Genomic DNA, 20979 nt, shown 5'->3' on the forward strand with positions numbered 1-20979 from the left:
CAGGCACACCACTGCTGGGCTACAGGACAAGCACACATAGCAGCCAGGTCAGGCACACCACTGCTGGGCTATAGGACAAGCACACACAGCAGCCAGGTCAGGCACACCACTGCTGGGCTATAGGACAAGAACACATAGCAGCCAGACCAGGCACACCACTGCTGGGCTATAGGACAAGCACACACGGCAGCCAGGTCAGGCACACCACTGCTGGGCTACAGGACAAGCACACATAGCAGCCAGGTCAGGCACACCACTGCTGGGCTATAGGACAAGCACACATAGCAGCCAGACCAGGCACACCACTGCTGGGCTACAGGACAAGCACACATAGCAGCCAGACAAGGCACACCACTGCTGGGCTATAGGACAAGCACACACAGCAGCCAGGTCAGGTACACCACTGCTGGGCTATAGGACAAGCACACATAGCAGCCAGACCAGGCACACCACTGCTGGGCTATAGGACAAGCACACATAGCAGCCAGACCAGGCACACCACTGCTGGGCTACAGGACAAGCACACACAGCAGCCAGACCAGGCACACCACTGCTGGGCTATAGGACAAGCACACACAGCAGCCAGGCCAGGCACACCACTGCTGGGCTATGGGACAAGCACACATAGCAGCCAGACCAGGCACACCACTGCTGGGCTACAGGACACGCACACACAGCAGCCAGAAAAGGCACACCACTGCTGGGCTATAGGACAAGCACACACAGCAGCCAGAAAAGGCACACCACTGCTGGGCTACAGGACAAGCACACACAGCAGCCAGGTCAGGCACACCACTGCTGGGAAGGCTACAGGACAAGCACACACAGCAGCCAGGTCAGGCGCACCACTGCTGGGCTATAGGACAAGCACACATAGCAGCCAGGTCAGGCACACCACTGCTGGGCTACAGGACAAGCACACACAGCAGCCAGACCAGGCACACCACTGCTGGGCTATAGGACAAGCACAAACAGCAGCCAGGTCAGGCACACCACTGCTGGACTACAGGACAAGCACACATAGCAGCCAGACCAGGCACACCACTGCTGGGCTATAGGACAAGCACACACAGCAGCCAGGTCAGGCACACCACTGCTGGGCTATAGGACAAGCACACATAGCAGCCAGGTCAGCACACCACTGCTGGGCTATAGGACAAGCACACAGAGCAGCCAGGTCAGGCACACCACTGATGGGCTACAGGACAAGCACACATAGCAGCCATATCAGGCACACCACTGCTGGGCTACAGGACAAGCACACACAGCAGCCAGATCAGGCACACCACTGCTGGGCTATAGGACAAGCACACACAGCAGCCAGGTCAGGCACACCACTGCTGGGCTACAGGACAAGCACACACAGCAGCCAGGTCAGGCACACCACTGCTGGGCTACAGGACAAGCACAAACAGCAGCCAGGTCAGGCACACCACTGCTGGTCTACAGGACAAGCACACATAGCAGCCAGACCAGGCACACCACTGCTGGGCTATAGGACAAGCACACACAGCAGCCAGGTCAGGCACACCACTGCTGGGCTATAGGACAAGCACACATAGCAGCCAGGTCAGGCACACCACTGCTGGGCTATAGGACAAGCACACATAGCAGCCAGGTCAGGCACACCACTGATGGGCTACAGGACAAGCACACATAGCAGCCATATCAGGCACACCACTGCTGGGCTACAGGACAAGCACACACAGCAGCCAGATCAGGCACACCACTGCTGGGCTACAGGACAAGCACACATAGCAGCCAGATCAGGCACACCACTGCTGGGCTACAGGACAAGCACACACAGCAGCCAGGTCAGGCACACCACTGCTGGGCAGGCTACAGGAAAAGCACACATAGCAGCCAGACCAGGCACACCACTGCTGGGCTATAGGACAAGCACACATAGCAGACAGATCAGGCACACCACTGCTGGGCTACAGGACAAGCACACACAGCAGCCAGGTCAGGCACACCACTGCTGGGCAGGCTACAGGACAAGCACACATAGCAGTCAGACCAGGCACACCACTGCTGGGCTATAGGACAAGCACACATAGCAGCCAGATCAGGCACACCACTGCTGGGCTACAGGACAAGCACACACAGCAGCCAGACCAGGCACACCACTGCTGGGCTACAGGACAAGCACACATAGCAGCCAGATCAGGCACACCACTGCTGGGCTACAGGACAAGCACACACAGCAGCCAGGTCAGGCACACCACTGCTGGGCTACAGGACAAGCACACACAGCAGCCAGGTCACGCACACCACTGCTGTGCTATAGGACAAGCACACACAGCAGCCAGGTCAGACACACCACTGCTGGGCTATAGGACAAGCACACATAGCAGCCAGATCAGGCACACCACTGCTGGGCTACAGGACAAGTACACATAGCAGCCAGATCAGACACACCACTGCTGGGCTACAGGACAGGCACACACAGCAGCCAGACCAGGCACACCCCTGCTGGGCTATAGGACAAGCACACATAGCAGCCAGACAAGGCACACCACTGCTGGGCTACAGGACAAGCACACACAGCAGCCAGACCAGGCACACCACTGCTGGGCTATAGGACAAGCACACATAGCAGCCAGGTCAGGCACACCACTGCTGGGCTACAGGACAAGCACACATAGCAGCCAGGTCAGGCACACCACTGCTGGGCTACAGGACAAGCACACACAGCAGCCAGGTCAGGCACACCACTGCTGGGCTACAGGACAAGCACACATAGCAGCCAGGTCAGGCACACCACTGCTGGGCTACAGGACAAGCACACACAGCAGCCAGGTCAGGCACACCACTGCTGGGCTATAGGACAAGAACACATAGCAGCCAGGTCAGGCACACCACTGCTGGACTACAGGACAAGCACACATAGCAGCCAGACCAGGCACACCACTGCTGGGCTATAGGACAAGCACACACAGCAGCCAGGTCAGGCACACCACTGCTGGGCTATAGGACAAGCACACATAGCAGCCAGGTCAGGCACACCACTGCTGGGCTATAGGACAAGCACACATAGCAGCCAGGTCAGGCACACCACTGATGGGCTACAGGACAAGCACACATAGCAGCCATATCAGGCACACCACTGCTGGGCTACAGGACAAGCACACACAGCAGCCAGATCAGGCACACCACTGCTGGGCTACAGAACAAGCACACATAGCAGCCAGATCAGGCACACCACTGCTGGGCTACAGGACAAGCACACACAGCAGCCAGGTCAGGCACACCACTGCTGGGCAGGCTACAGGAAAAGCACACATAGCAGCCAGACCAGGCACACCACCGCTGGGCTATAGGACAAGCACACATAGCAGACAGATCAGGCACACCACTGCTGGGCTACAGGACAAGCACACACAGCAGCCAGGTCAGGCACACCACTGCTGGGCAGGCTACAGGACAAGCACACATAGCAGTCAGACCAGGCACACCACTGCTGGGCTATAGGACAAGCACACATAGCAGCCAGATCAGGCACACCACTGCTGGGCTACAGGACAAGCACACACAGCAGCCAGACCAGGCACACCACTGCTGGGCTACAGGACAAGCACACATAGCAGCCAGATCAGGCATACCACTGCTGGGCTACAGGACAAGCACACACAGCAGCCAGGTCAGGCACACCACTGCTGGGCTACAGGACAAGCACACACAGCAGCCAGGTCACGCACACCACTGCTGTGCTATAGGACAAGCACACACAGCAGCCAGGTCAGACACACCACTGCTGGGCTATAGGACAAGCACACATAGCAGCCAGATCAGGCACACCACTGCTGGGCTACAGGACAAGTACACATAGCAGCCAGATCAGACACACCACTGCTGGGCTACAGGACAGGCACACACAGCAGCCAGACCAGGCACACCCCTGCTGGGCTATAGGACAAGCACACATAGCAGCCAGACAAGGCACACCACTGCTGGGCTACAGGACAAGCACACACAGCAGCCAGACCAGGCACACCACTGCTGGGCTATAGGACAAGCACACATAGCAGCCAGGTCAGGCACACCACTGCTGGGCTACAGGACAAGCACACATAGCAGCCAGGTCAGGCACACCACTGCTGGGCTATAGGACAAGCACACATAGCAGCCAGGTCAGGCACACCACTGCTGGGCTATAGGACAAGCACACATAGCAGCCAGGTCAGGCACACCACTGCTGGGCTATAGGACAAGCACACATAGCATCCAGACCAGGCACACCACTGCTGGGCTACAGGACAAGCACACATAGCAGCCAGACAAGGCACACCACTGCTGGGCTATAGGACAAGCACACACAGCAGCCAGGTCAGGCACACCACTGCTGGGCTATAGGACAAGCACACATAGCAGCCAGACCAGGCACACCACTGCTGGGCTACAGGACAAGCACACACAGCAGCCAGGTCAGGCACACCACTGCTGGGCTATAGGACAATCACACACAGCAGCCAGACCAGGCACACCACTGCTGGGCTACAGGACACGCACACACAGCAGCCAGAAAAGGCACACCACTGCTGGGCTATAGGACAAGCACACATAGCAGCCAGGTCAGGCACACCACTGCTGGGCTACAGGACAAGCACACACAGCAGCCAGGTCAGGAGCACCACTGCTGGGCTATAGGACAAGCACACACAGCAGCCAGGTCAGGCACACCACTGCTGGACTACAGGACAAGCACACATAGCAGCCAGGTCAGGCACATCACTGCTGGGCTACAGGACAAGCACACACAGCAGCCAGACCAGGCACACCACTGCTGGGCTATAGGACAAGCACAAACAGCAGCCAGGTCAGGCACACCACTGCTGGACTACAGGACAAGCACACATAGCAGCCAGACCAGGCACACCACTGCTGGGCTATAGGACAAGCACACACAGCAGCCAGGTCAGGCACACCACTGCTGGGCTATAGGACAAGCACACATAGCAGCCAGACCAGGCACACCACTGCTGGGCTATAGGACAAGCACACAGAGCAGCCAGGTCAGGCACACCACTGATGGGCTATAGGACAAGCACACATAGCAGCCAGGTCAGGTACACCACTGCTGGGCTACAGGACAAGCACACATAGCAGCCAGAGAAGGCACACCACTGCTGGGCTACAGGACAAGCACACACAGCAGCCAGACCAGGCACACCACTGCTGGGCTATAGGACAAGCACACATAGCAGCCAGACCAGGCACACCACTGCTGGGCTATAGGACAAGCACAAACAGCAGCCAGGTCAGGCACACCACTGCTGGACTACAGGACAAGCACACACAGCAGCCAGGTCAGGCACACCACTGCTGGGCTACAGGACAAGCACACATAGCAGCCAGGTCAGGCACACCACTGCTGGGCTATAGGACAAGCACACACAGCAGCCAGGTCAGGCACACCACTGCTGGGCTATAGGACAAGAACACATAGCAGCCAGACCAGGCACACCACTGCTGGGCTATAGGACAAGCACACACGGCAGCCAGGTCAGGCACACCACTGCTGGGCTACAGGACAAGCACACATAGCAGCCAGGTCAGGCACACCACTGCTGGGCTATAGGACAAGCACACATAGCAGCCAGACCAGGCACACCACTGCTGGGCTACAGGACAAGCACACATAGCAGCCAGACAAGGCACACCACTGCTGGGCTATAGGACAAGCACACACAGCAGCCAGGTCAGGTACACCACTGCTGGGCTATAGGACAAGCACACATAGCAGCCAGACCAGGCACACCACTGCTGGGCTATAGGACAAGCACACATAGCAGCCAGACCAGGCACACCACTGCTGGGCTACAGGACAAGCACACACAGCAGCCAGACCAGGCACACCACTGCTGGGCTATAGGACAAGCACACACAGCAGCCAGGCCAGGCACACCACTGCTGGGCTATGGGACAAGCACACATAGCAGCCAGACCAGGCACACCACTGCTGGGCTACAGGACACGCACACACAGCAGCCAGAAAAGGCACACCACTGCTGGGCTATAGGACAAGCACACACAGCAGCCAGAAAAGGCACACCACTGCTGGGCTACAGGACAAGCACACACAGCAGCCAGGTCAGGCACACCACTGCTGGGAAGGCTACAGGACAAGCACACACAGCAGCCAGGTCAGGCGCACCACTGCTTGGCTATAGGACAAGCACACATAGCAGCCAGGTCAGGCACACCACTGCTGGGCTACAGGACAAGCACACACAGCAGCCAGACCAGGCACACCACTGCTGGGCTATAGGACAAGCACAAACAGCAGCCAGGTCAGGCACACCACTGCTGGACTACAGGACAAGCACACATAGCAGCCAGACCAGGCACACCACTGCTGGGCTATAGGACAAGCACACACAGCAGCCAGGTCAGGCACACCACTGCTGGGCTATAGGACAAGCACACATAGCAGCCAGGTCAGCACACCACTGCTGGGCTATAGGACAAGCACACAGAGCAGCCAGGTCAGGCACACCACTGATGGGCTACAGGACAAGCACACATAGCAGCCATATCAGGCACACCACTGCTGGGCTACAGGACAAGCACACACAGCAGCCAGATCAGGCACACCACTGCTGGGCTATAGGACAAGCACACACAGCAGCCAGGTCAGGCACACCACTGCTGGGCTACAGGACAAGCACACACAGCAGCCAGGTCAGGCACACCACTGCTGGGCTACAGGACAAGCACAAACAGCAGCCAGGTCAGGCACACCACTGCTGGACTACAGGACAAGCACACATAGCAGCCAGACCAGGCACACCACTGCTGGGCTATAGGACAAGCACACACAGCAGCCAGGTCAGGCACACCACTGCTGGGCTATAGGACAAGCACACATAGCAGCCAGGTCAGGCACACCACTGCTGGGCTATAGGACAAGCACACATAGCAGCCAGGTCAGGCACACCACTGATGGGCTACAGGACAAGCACACATAGCAGCCATATCAGGCACACCACTGCTGGGCTACAGGACAAGCACACACAGCAGCCAGATCAGGCACACCACTGCTGGGCTACAGAACAAGCACACATAGCAGCCAGATCAGGCACACCACTGCTGGGCTACAGGACAAGCACACACAGCAGCCAGGTCAGGCACACCACTGCTGGGCAGGCTACAGGAAAAGCACACATAGCAGCCAGACCAGGCACACCACCGCTGGGCTATAGGACAAGCACACATAGCAGACAGATCAGGCACACCACTGCTGGGCTACAGGACAAGCACACACAGCAGCCAGGTCAGGCACACCACTGCTGGGCAGGCTACAGGACAAGCACACATAGCAGTCAGACCAGGCACACCACTGCTGGGCTATAGGACAAGCACACATAGCAGCCAGATCAGGCACACCACTGCTGGGCTACAGGACAAGCACACACAGCAGCCAGACCAGGCACACCACTGCTGGGCTACAGGACAAGCACACATAGCAGCCAGATCAGGCACACCACTGCTGGGCTACAGGACAAGCACACACAGCAGCCAGGTCAGGCACACCACTGCTGGGCTACAGGACAAGCACACACAGCAGCCAGGTCACGCACACCACTGCTGTGCTATAGGACAAGCACACACAGCAGCCAGGTCAGACACACCACTGCTGGGCTATAGGACAAGCACACATAGCAGCCAGATCAGGCACACCACTGCTGGGCTACAGGACAAGTACACATAGCAGCCAGATCAGGCACACCACTGCTGGGCTACAGGACAAGCACACACAGCAGCCAGACCAGGCACACCCCTGCTGGGCTATAGGACAAGCACACATAGCAGCCAGACAAGGCACACCACTGCTGGGCTACAGGACAAGCACACACAGCAGCCAGACCAGGCACACCACTGCTGGGCTATAGGACAAGCACACATAGCAGCCAGGTCAGGCACACCACTGCTGGGCTACAGGACAAGCACACATAGCAGCCAGGTCAGGCACACCATTGCTGGGCTACAGGACAAGCACACATAGCAGCCAGGTCAGGCACACCACTGCTGGGCTATAGGACAAGCACACACAGCAGCCAGGTCAGGCACACCACTGCTGGGCTACAGGACAAGCACACACAGCAGCCAGGTCAGGCACACCACTGCTTGGCTACAGGACAAGCACACACAGCAGCCAGGTCAGGCACACCACTGCTGGGCTACAGGACAAGCACACATAGCAGCCAGGTCAGGCACACCACTGCTGGGCTACAGGACAAGCACACACAGCAGCCAGGTCAGGCACACCACTGCTGGGCTATAGGACAAGAACACATAGCAGCCAGGTCAGGCACACCACTGCTGGGCTATAGGACAATCACACACAGCAGCCAGACCAGGCACACCACTGCTGGGCTACAGGACAAGCACACACAGCAGCCAGGTCAGGCACACCACTGCTGGGCTATAGGACAAGCACACATAGCAGCCAGACCAGGCACACCACTGCTGGGCTACAGGACAAGCACACACAGCAGCCAGGTCAGGCACACCACTGCTGGGCTATAGGACAATCACACACAGCAGCCAGGTCAGGCACACCACTGCTGGGCTACAGGACAGGCACACACAGCAGCCAGGTCAGGCATACCACTGCTGGGCTACAGGACAAGCACACATAGCAGCCAGGTCAGGCACACCACTGCTGGGCTACAGGACAAGCACACACAGCAGCCAGGTCAGGCACACCACTGCTGGGCTATAGGACAAGCACACACAGCAGCCAGGTCAGGCACACCACTGCTGGGCTATAGGACAAGCACACACAGTAGCCAGGTCAGGCACACCACTGCTGGGCTACAGGACAAGCACACACAGCAGACAGACCAGGCACACCACTGCTGGGCTACAGGACAAGCACACATAGCAGCCAGGTCAGGCACACCACTGCTGGGCTACAGGACAAGCACACATAGCAGCCAGACCAGGCACACCACTGCTGGGCTACAGGACAAGCACACATAGCAGCCAGGTCAGGCACACCACTGCTGGGCTACAGGACAAGCACACACAGCAGCCAGGTCAGGCACACCACTGCTGGGCTATAGGACAAGCACACACAGCAGCCAGGTCAGGCACACCACTGCTGGGCTATAGGACAAGCACACACAGCAGCCAGGTCAGGCACACCACTGCTGGGCTACAGGACAAGCACACACAGCAGACAGACCAGGCACACCACTGCTGGGCTACAGGACAAGCACACATAGCAGCCAGGTCAGGCACACCACTGCTGGGCTACAGGACAAGCACACATAGCAGCCAGACCAGGCACACCACTGCTGGGCTACAGGACAAGCACACACAGCAGCCAGACCAGGCACACCACTGCTAGGCTATAGGACAAGCACACATAGCAGCCAGGTCAGGCACACCACTGCTGGGCTATAGGACAAGCACACATAGCAGCCAGGTCAGGCACACCACTGCTGGGCTATAGGACAAGCACACATAGCAGCCAGGTCAGGCACACCACTGCTGGGCTATAGGACAATCACACACAGCAACCAGACCAGGCACACCACTGCTGGGCTACAGGACACGCACACACAGCAGCCAGGTCATGCACACCACTGCTGGGCTATAGGACAATCATACACAGCAGCCAGACCAGGCACACCACTGATGGGCTATAGGACAAGCACACACAGCAGCCAGGTCAGGCACACCACTGCTGGGCTACAGGACAGGCACACACAGCAGCCAGGTCAGGCACACCACTGCTGGGCTATAGGACAAGCACACATAGCAGCCAGGTCAGGCACACCACTGCTGGGCTACAGGACAAGCACACATAGCAGCCAGGTCAGGCACACCACTGCTGGGCTATAGGACAAGCACACACAGCAGCCAGGTCAGGCACACCACTGCTGGGCTACAGGACAAGCACACATAGCAGCCAGACAAGGCACACCACTGCTGGGCTATAGGACAAGCACACACGGCAGCCAGGTCAGGCACACCACTGCTGGGCTATAGGACAAGCACACATAGCAGCCAGCTCAGGCACACCACTGCTGGGCTATAGGACAAGCACACATAGCAGCCAGACCAGGCACACCACTGCTGGGCTACAGGACAAGCACACATAGCAGCCAGACAAGGCACACCACTGCTGGGCTATAGGACAAGCACACACAGCAGCCAGGTCAGGCACACCACTGCTGGGCTATAGGACAAGCACACATAGCAGCCAGACCAGGCACACCACTGCTGGGCTATAGCACAAGCACACATAGCAGCCAGACCAGGCACACCACTGCTGGGCTACAGGACAAGCACACATAGCAGCCAGACAAGGCACACCACTGCTGGGCTATAGGACAAGCACACACAGCAGCCAGGTCAGGCACACCACTGCTGGGCTATAGGACAAGCACACATAGCAGCCAGACCAGGCACACCACTGCTGGGCTACAGGACAAGCACACACAGCAGCCAGACCAGGCACACCACTGCTGGGCTACAGGACAAGCACACACAGCAGCCAGGTCAGGCACACCACTGCTGGGAAGGCTACAGGACAAGCACACACAGCAGCCAGGTCAGGCGCACCACTGCTGGGCTATAGGACAAGCACACATAGCAGCCAGGTCAGGCACACCACTGCTGGGCTACAGGACAAGCACACACAGCAGCCAGACCAGGCACACCACTGCTGGGCTATAGGACAAGCACAAACAGCAGCCAGGTCAGGCACACCACTGCTGGTCTACAGGACAAGCACACATAGCAGCCAGACCAGGCACACCACTGCTGGGCTATAGGACAAGCACACACAGCAGCCAGGTCAGGCACACCACTGCTGGGCTATAGGACAAGCACACATAGCAGCCAGGTCAGCACACCACTGCTGGGCTATAGGACAAGCACACAGAGCAGCCAGGTCAGGCACACCACTGATGGGCTACAGGACAAGCACACATAGCAGCCATATCAGGCACACCACTGCTGGGCTACAGGACAAGCACACACAGCAGCCAGATCAGGCACACCACTGCTGGGCTATAGGACAAGCACACACAGCAGCCAGGTCAGGCACACCACTGCTGGGCTACAGGACAAGCACACACAGCAGCCAGGTCAGGCACACCACTGCTGGGCTACAGGACAAGCACACACAGCAGCCAGGTCAGGCACACCACTGCTGGACTACAGGACAAGCACACATAGCAGCCAGACCAGGCACACCACTGCTGGGCTATAGGACAAGCACACACAGCAGCCAGGTCAGGCACACCACTGCTGGGCTACAGGACAAGCACACATAGCAGCCAGGTCAGGCACACCACTGCTGGGCTATAGGACAAGCACACATAGCAGCCAGGTCAGGCACACCACTGATGGGCTACAGGACAAGCACACATAGCAGCCATATCAGGCACACCACTGCTGGGCTACAGGACAAGCACACACAGCAGCCAGATCAGGCACACCACTGCTGGGCTACAGAACAAGCACACATAGCAGCCAGATCAGGCACACCACTGCTGGGCTACAGGACAAGCACACACAGCAGCCAGGTCAGGCACACCACTGCTGGGCAGGCTACAGGAAAAGCACACATAGCAGCCAGACCAGGCACACCACCGCTGGGCTATAGGACAAGCACACATAGCAGACAGATCAGGCACACCACTGCTGGGCTACAGGACAAGCACACACAGCAGCCAGGTCAGGCACACCACTGCTGGGCAGGCTACAGGACAAGCACACATAGCAGCCAGACCAGGCACACCACTGCTGGGCTATAGGACAAGCACACATAGCAGCCAGATCAGGCACACCACTGCTGGGCTACAGGACAAGCACACACAGCAGCCAGATCAGGCACACCACTGCTGGGCTACAGGACAAGCACACATAGCAGCCAGATCAGGCATACCACTGCTGGGCTACAGGACAAGCACACACAGCAGCCAGGTCAGGCACACCACTGCTGGGCTACAGGACAAGCACACACAGCAGCCAGGTCACGCACACCACTGCTGTGCTATAGGACAAGCACACACAGCAGCCAGGTCAGACACACCACTGCTGGGCTATAGGACAAGCACACATAGCAGCCAGATCAGGCACACCACTGCTGGGCTACAGGACAAGTACACATAGCAGCCAGATCAGACACACCACTGCTGGGCTACAGGACAGGCACACACAGCAGCCAGACCAGGCACACCCCTGCTGGGCTATAGGACAAGCACACATAGCAGCCAGACAAGGCACACCACTGCTGGGCTACAGGACAAGCACACACAGCAGCCAGACCAGGCACACCACTGCTGGGCTATAGGACAAGCACACATAGCAGCCAGGTCAGGCACACCACTGCTGGGCTACAGGACAAGCACACATAGCAGCCAGGTCAGGCACACCATTGCTGGGCTACAGGACAAGCACACATAGCAGCCAGGTCAGGCACACCACTGCTGGGCTATAGGACAAGCACACACAGCAGCCAGGTCAGGCACACCACTGCTGGGCTACAGGACAAGCACACACAGCAGCCAGGTCAGGCACACCACTGCTTGGCTACAGGACAAGCACACACAGCAGCCAGGTCAGGCACACCACTGCTGGGCTACAGGACAAGCACACATAGCAGCCAGGTCAGGCACACCACTGCTGGGCTACAGGACAAGCACACACAGCAGCCAGGTCAGGCACACCACTGCTGGGCTATAGGACAAGAACACATAGCAGCCAGGTCAGGCACACCACTGCTGGGCTATAGGACAATCACACACAGCAGCCAGACCAGGCACACCACTGCTGGGCTACAGGACAAGCACACACAGCAGCCAGGTCAGGCACACCACTGCTGGGCTATAGGACAAGCACACATAGCAGCCAGACCAGGCACACCACTGCTGGGCTACAGGGCAAGCACACACAGCAGCCAGGTCAGGCACACCACTGCTGGGCTATAGGACAATCACACACAGCAGCCAGGTCAGGCACACCACTGCTGGGCTACAGGACAGGCACACACAGCAGCCAGGTCAGGCATACCACTGCTGGGCTACAGGACAAGCACACATAGCAGCCAGGTCAGGCACACCACTGCTGGGCTACAGGACAAGCACACACAGCAGCCAGGTCAGGCACACCACTGCTGGGCTATAGGACAAGCACACACAGCAGCCAGGTCAGGCACACCACTGCTGGGCTATAGGACAAGCACACACAGTAGCCAGGTCAGGCACACCACTGCTGGGCTACAGGACAAGCACACACAGCAGACAGACCAGGCACACCACTGCTGGGCTACAGGACAAGCACACATAGCAGCCAGGTCAGGCACACCACTGCTGGGCTACAGGACAAGCACACATAGCAGCCAGACCAGGCACACCACTGCTGGGCTACAGGACAAGCACACATAGCAGCCAGGTCAGGCACACCACTGCTGGGCTACAGGACAAGCACACACAGCAGCCAGGTCAGGCACACCACTGCTGGGCTATAGGACAAGCACACACAGCAGCCAGGTCAGGCACACCACTGCTGGGCTATAGGACAAGCACACACAGCAGCCAGGTCAGGCACACCACTGCTGGGCTACAGGACAAGCACACACAGCAGACAGACCAGGCACACCACTGCTGGGCTACAGGACAAGCACACATAGCAGCCAGGTCAGGCACACCACTGCTGGGCTACAGGACAAGCACACATAGCAGCCAGACCAGGCACACCACTGCTGGGCTACAGGACAAGCACACACAGCAGCCAGACCAGGCACACCACTGCTAGGCTATAGGACAAGCACACATAGCAGCCAGGTCAGGCACACCACTGCTGGGCTATAGGACAAGCACACATAGCAGCCAGGTCAGGCACACCACTGCTGGGCTATAGGACAAGCACACATAGCAGCCAGGTCAGGCACACCACTGCTGGGCTATAGGACAATCACACACAGCAACCAGACCAGGCACACCACTGCTGGGCTACAGGACACGCACACACAGCAGCCAGGTCATGCACACCACTGCTGGGCTATAGGACAATCATACACAGCAGCCAGACCAGGCACACCACTGATGGGCTATAGGACAAGCACACACAGCAGCCAGGTCAGGCACACCACTGCTGGGCTACAGGACAGGCACACACAGCAGCCAGGTCAGGCACACCACTGCTGGGCTATAGGACAAGCACACATAGCAGCCAGGTCAGGCACACCACTGCTGGGCTACAGGACAAGCACACATAGCAGCCAGGTCAGGCACACCACTGCTGGGCTATAGGACAAGCACACACAGCAGCCAGGTCAGGCACACCACTGCTGGGCTACAGGACAAGCACACATAGCAGCCAGACAAGGCACACCACTGCTGGGCTATTGGACAAGCACACACGGCAGCCAGGTCAGGCACACCACTGCTGGGCTATAGGACAAGCACACATAGCAGCCAGCTCAGGCACACCACTGCTGGGCTATAGGACAAGCACACATAGCAGCCAGACCAGGCACACCACTGCTGGGCTACAGGACAAGCACACATAGCAGCCAGACAAGGCACACCACTGCTGGGCTATAGGACAAGCACACACAGCAGCCAGGTCAGGCACACCACTGCTGGGCTATAGGACAAGCACACATAGCAGCCAGACCAGGCACACCACTGCTGGGCTATAGCACAAGCACACATAGCAGCCAGACCAGGCACACCACTGCTGGGCTACAGGACAAGCACACATAGCAGCCAGACAAGGCACACCACTGCTGGGCTATAGGACAAGCACACACAGCAGCCAGGTCAGGCACACCACTGCTGGGCTATAGGACAAGCACACATAGCAGCCAGACCAGGCACACCACTGCTGGGCTACAGGACAAGCACACACAGCAGCCAGACCAGGCACACCACTGCTGGGCTACAGGACAAGCACACACAGCAGCCAGGTCAGGCACACCACTGCTGGGAAGGCTACAGGACAAGCACACACAGCAGCCAGGTCAGGCGCACCACTGCTGGGCTATAGGACAAGCACACATAGCAGCCAGGTCAGGCACACCACTGCTGGGCTACAGGACAAGCACACACAGCAGCCAGACCAGGCACACCACTGCTGGGCTACAGGACAAGCACAAACAGCAGCCAGGTCAGGCACACCACTGCTGGACTACAGGACAAGCACACATAGCAGCCAGACCAGGCACACCACTGCTGGGCTATAGGACAAGCACACATAGCAGCCAGGTCAGGCACACCACTACTGGGCTATAGGACAAGCACACAGAGCAGCCAGGTCAGGCATACCACTGATGGGCTACAGGACAAGCACACATAGCAGCCATATCAGGCACACCACTGCTGGGCTACAGGACAAGCACACACAGCAGCCAGGTCAGGCACACCACTGCTGGGCTATAGGACAAGCAGACACAGCAGCCAGGTCAGGCACACCACTGCTGGGCTATAGGACAAGCACACACAGCAGCCAGGTCAGGCACACCACTGCTGGGCTATAGGACAAGCACACATAGCAGCCATGTCAGGCACACCACTGCTGGGCTACAGGACAAGCACACACAGCAGCCAGGTCACGCACACCACTGCTGGGCTATAGGACAAGCACACACAGCAGCCAGGTCAGGCACACCACTGCTGGGCTATAGGACAAGCACACACAGCAGCCAGATCAGGCACACCACTGCTGGGCTATAGGACAAGCACACACAGCAGCCAGGTCAGGCACACCACTGCTGGGCTATAGGACAAGCACACACAGCAGCCAGGTCAGGCACACCACTGCTGGGCTATAGGACAAGCACACATAGCAGCCAGGTCAGGCACACCACTGCTGGGCTACAGGACAAGCACACATAGCAGCCAGACCAGGCACACCACTGCTGGGCTACAGGACAAGCACACACAGCAGCCAGGTCAGGCACACCACTGCTGGGCTATAGGACAAGCACACATAGCAGCCAGGTCAGGCACACCACTGCTGGGCTATAGGACAAGCACACATAGCAGCCAGGTCAGGCACACCACTGCTGGGCTATAGGACAAGCACACACAGCAGCCGGATCAGGCACACCACTGCTGGGCTATAGGACAAGCACACACAGCAGCCAGACCAGGCACACCACTGCTGGGCTACAGAACAAGCACACATAGCAGCCAGATCAGGCACACCACTGCTGAGCTACAGGACAAGCACACACAGCAGCCACGTCAGGCACACCACTGCTGGGCAGGCTACAGGAAAAGCACACATAGCAGCCAGACCAGGCACACCACTGCTGGGCTATAGGACAAGCACACATAGCAGCCAGATCAGGCACACCACTGCTGGGCTACAGGACAAGCACACACAGCAGCCAGGTCAGGCACACCACTGCTGGGCAGGCTACAGGACAAGCACACATAGCAGCCAGACCAGGCACACCACTGCTGGGCTATAGGACAAGCACACATAGCAGCCAGATCAGGCACACCACTGCTGGGCTACAGGACAAGCACACACAGCAGCCAGACCAGGCACACCACTGCTGGGCTACAGGACAAGCACACATAGCAGCCAGATCAGGCACACCACTGCTGGGCTACAGGACAAGCACACACAGCAGCCAGATCAGGCACACCACTGCTGGGCTACAGGACAAGCACACACAGCAGCCAGGTCACGCACACCACTGCTGTGCTATAGGACAAGCACACACAGCAGCCAGGTCAGACACACCACTGCTGGGCTATAGGACAAGCACACATAGCAGCCAGATCAGGCACACCACTGCTGGGCTACAGGACAAGCACACATAGCAGCCAGATCAGGCACACCACTGCTGGGCTACAGGACAGGCACACATAGCAGCCAGACCAGGCACACCACTGCTGGGCTACAGGACAAGCACACACAGCAGCCAGACCAGGCACACCCCTGCTGGGCTATAGGACAAGCACACATAGCAGCCAGACAAGGCACACCACTGCTGGGCTACAGGACAAGCACACACAGCAGCCAGACCAGGCACACCACTGCTGGGCTATAGGACGAGCACACACAGCAGCCAGGTCAGGCACACCACTGCTGGGCTACAGGACAAGCACACATAGCAGCCAGGTCAGGCACACCACTGCTGGGCTACAGGACAAGCACACACAGCAGCCAGGTCAGGCACACCACTGCTGGGCTACAGGACAAGCACACACAGCAGCCAGGTCAGGCACACCACTGCTGGGCTACAGGACAAGCACACACAGCAGCCAGGTCAGGCACACCACTGCTGGGCAACAGGACAAGCACACATAGCAGCCAGGTCAGGCACACCACTGCTGGGCTACAGGACAAGCACACACAGCAGCCAGACCAGGCACACCACTGCTGGGCTATAGGACAAGCACACATAGCAGCCAGGTCAGGCACACCACTGTTGGGCTATAGGACAATCACACACAGCAGCCAGACCAGGCACACCACTTCTGGGCTACAGGACAAGCACAAATAGCAGCCAGGTCACACACACCACTGCTGGGCTATAGGACAAGCACACACAGCAGCCAGGTCAGGCACACCACTGCTGGGCTACAGGACAAGCACACATAGCAGCCTGGTCAGGCACACCACTGCTGGGCTATAGGACAAGCACACACAGCAGCCAGGTCAGGCACACCACTGCTGGGCTACAGGACAAGCACACACAGCAGCCAGGTCAGGCACACCACTGCTGGGCTACAGGACAAGCACACATAGCAGCCAGACCAGGCACACCACTGCTGGGCTACAGGACAAGCACACATAGCAGCCAGGTCACGCACACCACTGCTGGGCTACAGGACAAGCACACATAGCAGCCAGGTCACGCACACCACTGCTGGGCTATAGGACAAGCACACACAGCAGCCAGGTCAGGCACACCACTGCTGGGCTATAGGACAAGCACACATAGCATCCAGACCAGGCACACCACTGCTGGGCTACAGGACAAGCACACACAGCAGCCAGGTCACGCACACCACTGCTGGGCTATAGGACAAGCACACACAGCAGCCAGACCAGGCACACCACTGCTGGGCTACAGGACAAGCACACATAGCAGCCAGACCAGGCACACCACTGCTGGGCTACAGGACAAGCACACACAGCAGCCAGGTCACGCACACCACTGCTGGGCTATAGGACAAGCACACACAGCAGCCAGACCAGGCACACCACTGCTGGGCTACAGGACAAGCACACATAGCAGCCAGACCAGGCACACCACTGCTGGGCTACAGGACAAGCACACACAGCAGCCAGACCAGGCATACCACTGCTGGGCTACAGGACAAGCACACACAGCAGCCAGACCAGGCACACCACTGCTGGGCTACAGGACAAGCACACTCAGCAGCCAGACCAGGCACACCACTGCTGGGCTACAAGACAAGCACACTCAGCAGCCAGGCCAGGCACACCACTGCCGGGCTACAGGACACGCACACACAGCAGCGAGATCAGGCACACCACTGCTGGGCTACAGGACAAGCACACACAGCAGCCAGGTCAGGCACACCACTGCTGGGCTACAGGACAAGCACACATAGCAGCCAGGTCACGCACACCAATGCTGGGCTATAGGACAAGCACACACAGCAGCCAGACCAGGCACACCACTGCTGGGCTATAGGACAAGCACACACAGCAGCCAGACCAGGCACACCACTGCTGGGCTATAGGACAGGCACACATAGCAGCCAGGTCAGACACACCACTGATGGGCTACAGGACAAGCACACATAGCAGCCAGGTCAGGCACACCACTGCTGGGCTACAGGACAAGCACACATAGCAGCCAGACCAGGCACAGCACTGCTGAGCTACAGGACAAGCACACACAGCAGACAGACCAGGCACACCACTGCTGGGCTATAGGACAAGCACACACAGCAGCGAGATCAGGCACACCACTGTTGGGCTACAGGACAAGCACACACAGCAGCCAGACCAGGCACACCACTGCTGGGCTACAGGACAAGCACACACAGCAGCGAGATCAGGCACACCACTGCTGGGCTACAGGACAAGCACACACAGCAGCGAGACCAGGCACACCACTGCTGGGCTATAGGACAATCACACACAGCAGACAGACCAGGCACACCACTGCTGGGCTACAGGACAAGCACACACAGCAGACAGACCAGGCACACCACTGCTGGGCTACAGGACAAGCACACACAGCAGCGAGACCAGGCACACCACTGCTGGGCTACAGGACAATCACACACAGCAGACAGACCAGGCACACCACTGCTGGGCTATAGGACAATCACACACAGCAGACAGACCAGGCACACCACTGCTGGGCTATAGGACAATCACACACAGCAGCCAGACCAGGCACACCACTGCTGGGCTACAGGACAAGCACACACAGCAGCCAGACCAGGCACACCACTGCTGGGCTACAGGACAAGCACACACAGCAGACAGACCAGGCACACCACTGCTGGGCTACAGGACAAGCACACACAGCAGACAGACCAGGCACACCACTGCTGGGCTACAGGACAAGCACACACAGCAGCGAGACCAGGCACACCACTGCTGAGCAACAGGACAAGCACACACAGCAGACAGACCAGGCACACCACTGCTGGGCTATAGGACAATCACACACAGCAGACAGACCAGGCACACCACTGCTGAGCAACAGGACAAGCACACACAGCAGCGAGACCAGGCACACCACTGCTGGGCTACAGGACAATCACACACAGCAGACAGACCAGGCACACCACTGCTGAGCAACAGGACAAGCACACACAGCAGACAGACCAGGCACACCACTGCTGGGCTACAGGACAAGCACCAGGGCAGACAGGTCAGGCACACCACTGCTGGGCTATAGGACAAGCACACATAGCAGCCAGGTCAGGCACACCACTGCTGGGCTATAGGACAAGCACACAGAGCAGCCAGGTCAGGCACACCACTGATGGGCTACAGGACAAGCACACACAGCAGCCAGATCAGGCACACCACTGATGGGCTACAGAACAAGCACACATAGCAGCCAGATCAGGCACACCACTGCTGGGCTACAGGACAAGCACACACAGCAGCCAGATCAGGCACACCACTGCTGGGCTATAGGACAAGCACACACAGCAACCAGACCAGGCACACCACTGCTGGGCTATAGGACAAGCACACATAGCAGCCAGACCAGGCACACCACTGCTGGGCTACAGGACACGCACACACAGCAGCCAGAAAAGGCACACCACTGCTGGGCTACAGGACAAGCACACACAGCAGACAGACCAGGCACACCACTGCTGGGCTACAGGACAAGCACCAGGGCAGACCTGTGTGTCACTCTCTCATTTGTTTATGTGCTTATCTTTCTAGGCACAACACACACAATCACTGGCTGGTATTGGTATCTGCACATAACATAGAATCAAGAGACACATCTGCAGCATCTTGTTGTGAATTTGCAATGACACAAGCAGTCTGACTACAGGTAAACCTGCTCACTAACGGCATGTAGTGCAGCCGTCCCAGAAATGACTTGTTTGTCTTAATAATTCATCAGTAGTTTGTCTTATCTTACACTGAACTCACGCATGTCCTCTTATATGCTAGCCTCACACCATCACAAACACATGCACACACAGCAACAGTAACACAATACACACAACATCACACAAACACATGCACACACAGCAACAGTAACACAATACACACAACATCACATAATCACGTGCGCACACACAGCAACAGTAACACAATACACACAACATCACATAATCACATGCGCACACACAGCAACAGTAACACAATACACACAACATCACATAATCACATGCGCACACACAGCAACAGTAACACAATACACACAACATCACATAATCACAAACACATGCACACACATCAACACTAATACAAAACACACACCATCACAAAATCACATGCACACACAGCAACAGTAACACAATACACACAACATCA

General features: G+C 57.9%; 1 protein-coding gene across 2 annotated transcripts in view; it reads left to right on the top strand.

Annotated features, from left to right (window-relative positions):
- LOC128654726 (ecto-ADP-ribosyltransferase 5-like) overlaps nucleotides 1-20979 on the top strand; it is a 170118-nt gene that overhangs the window by 2399 nt on the left and 146740 nt on the right. For both annotated transcript variants that reach the window (XM_053708812.1, XM_053708811.1), the window contains exon 2: nucleotides 20377-20491. The gene's annotated coding sequence lies outside the window, so the exon portion shown is untranslated. The remainder of the gene's footprint in view (nucleotides 1-20376; nucleotides 20492-20979) is intronic.

Source organism: Bombina bombina, chromosome 3, assembly GCF_027579735.1.
Source record: "Bombina bombina isolate aBomBom1 chromosome 3, aBomBom1.pri, whole genome shotgun sequence".
In the NCBI taxonomy this organism is placed as follows: domain Eukaryota; kingdom Metazoa; phylum Chordata; class Amphibia; order Anura; family Bombinatoridae; genus Bombina; species Bombina bombina.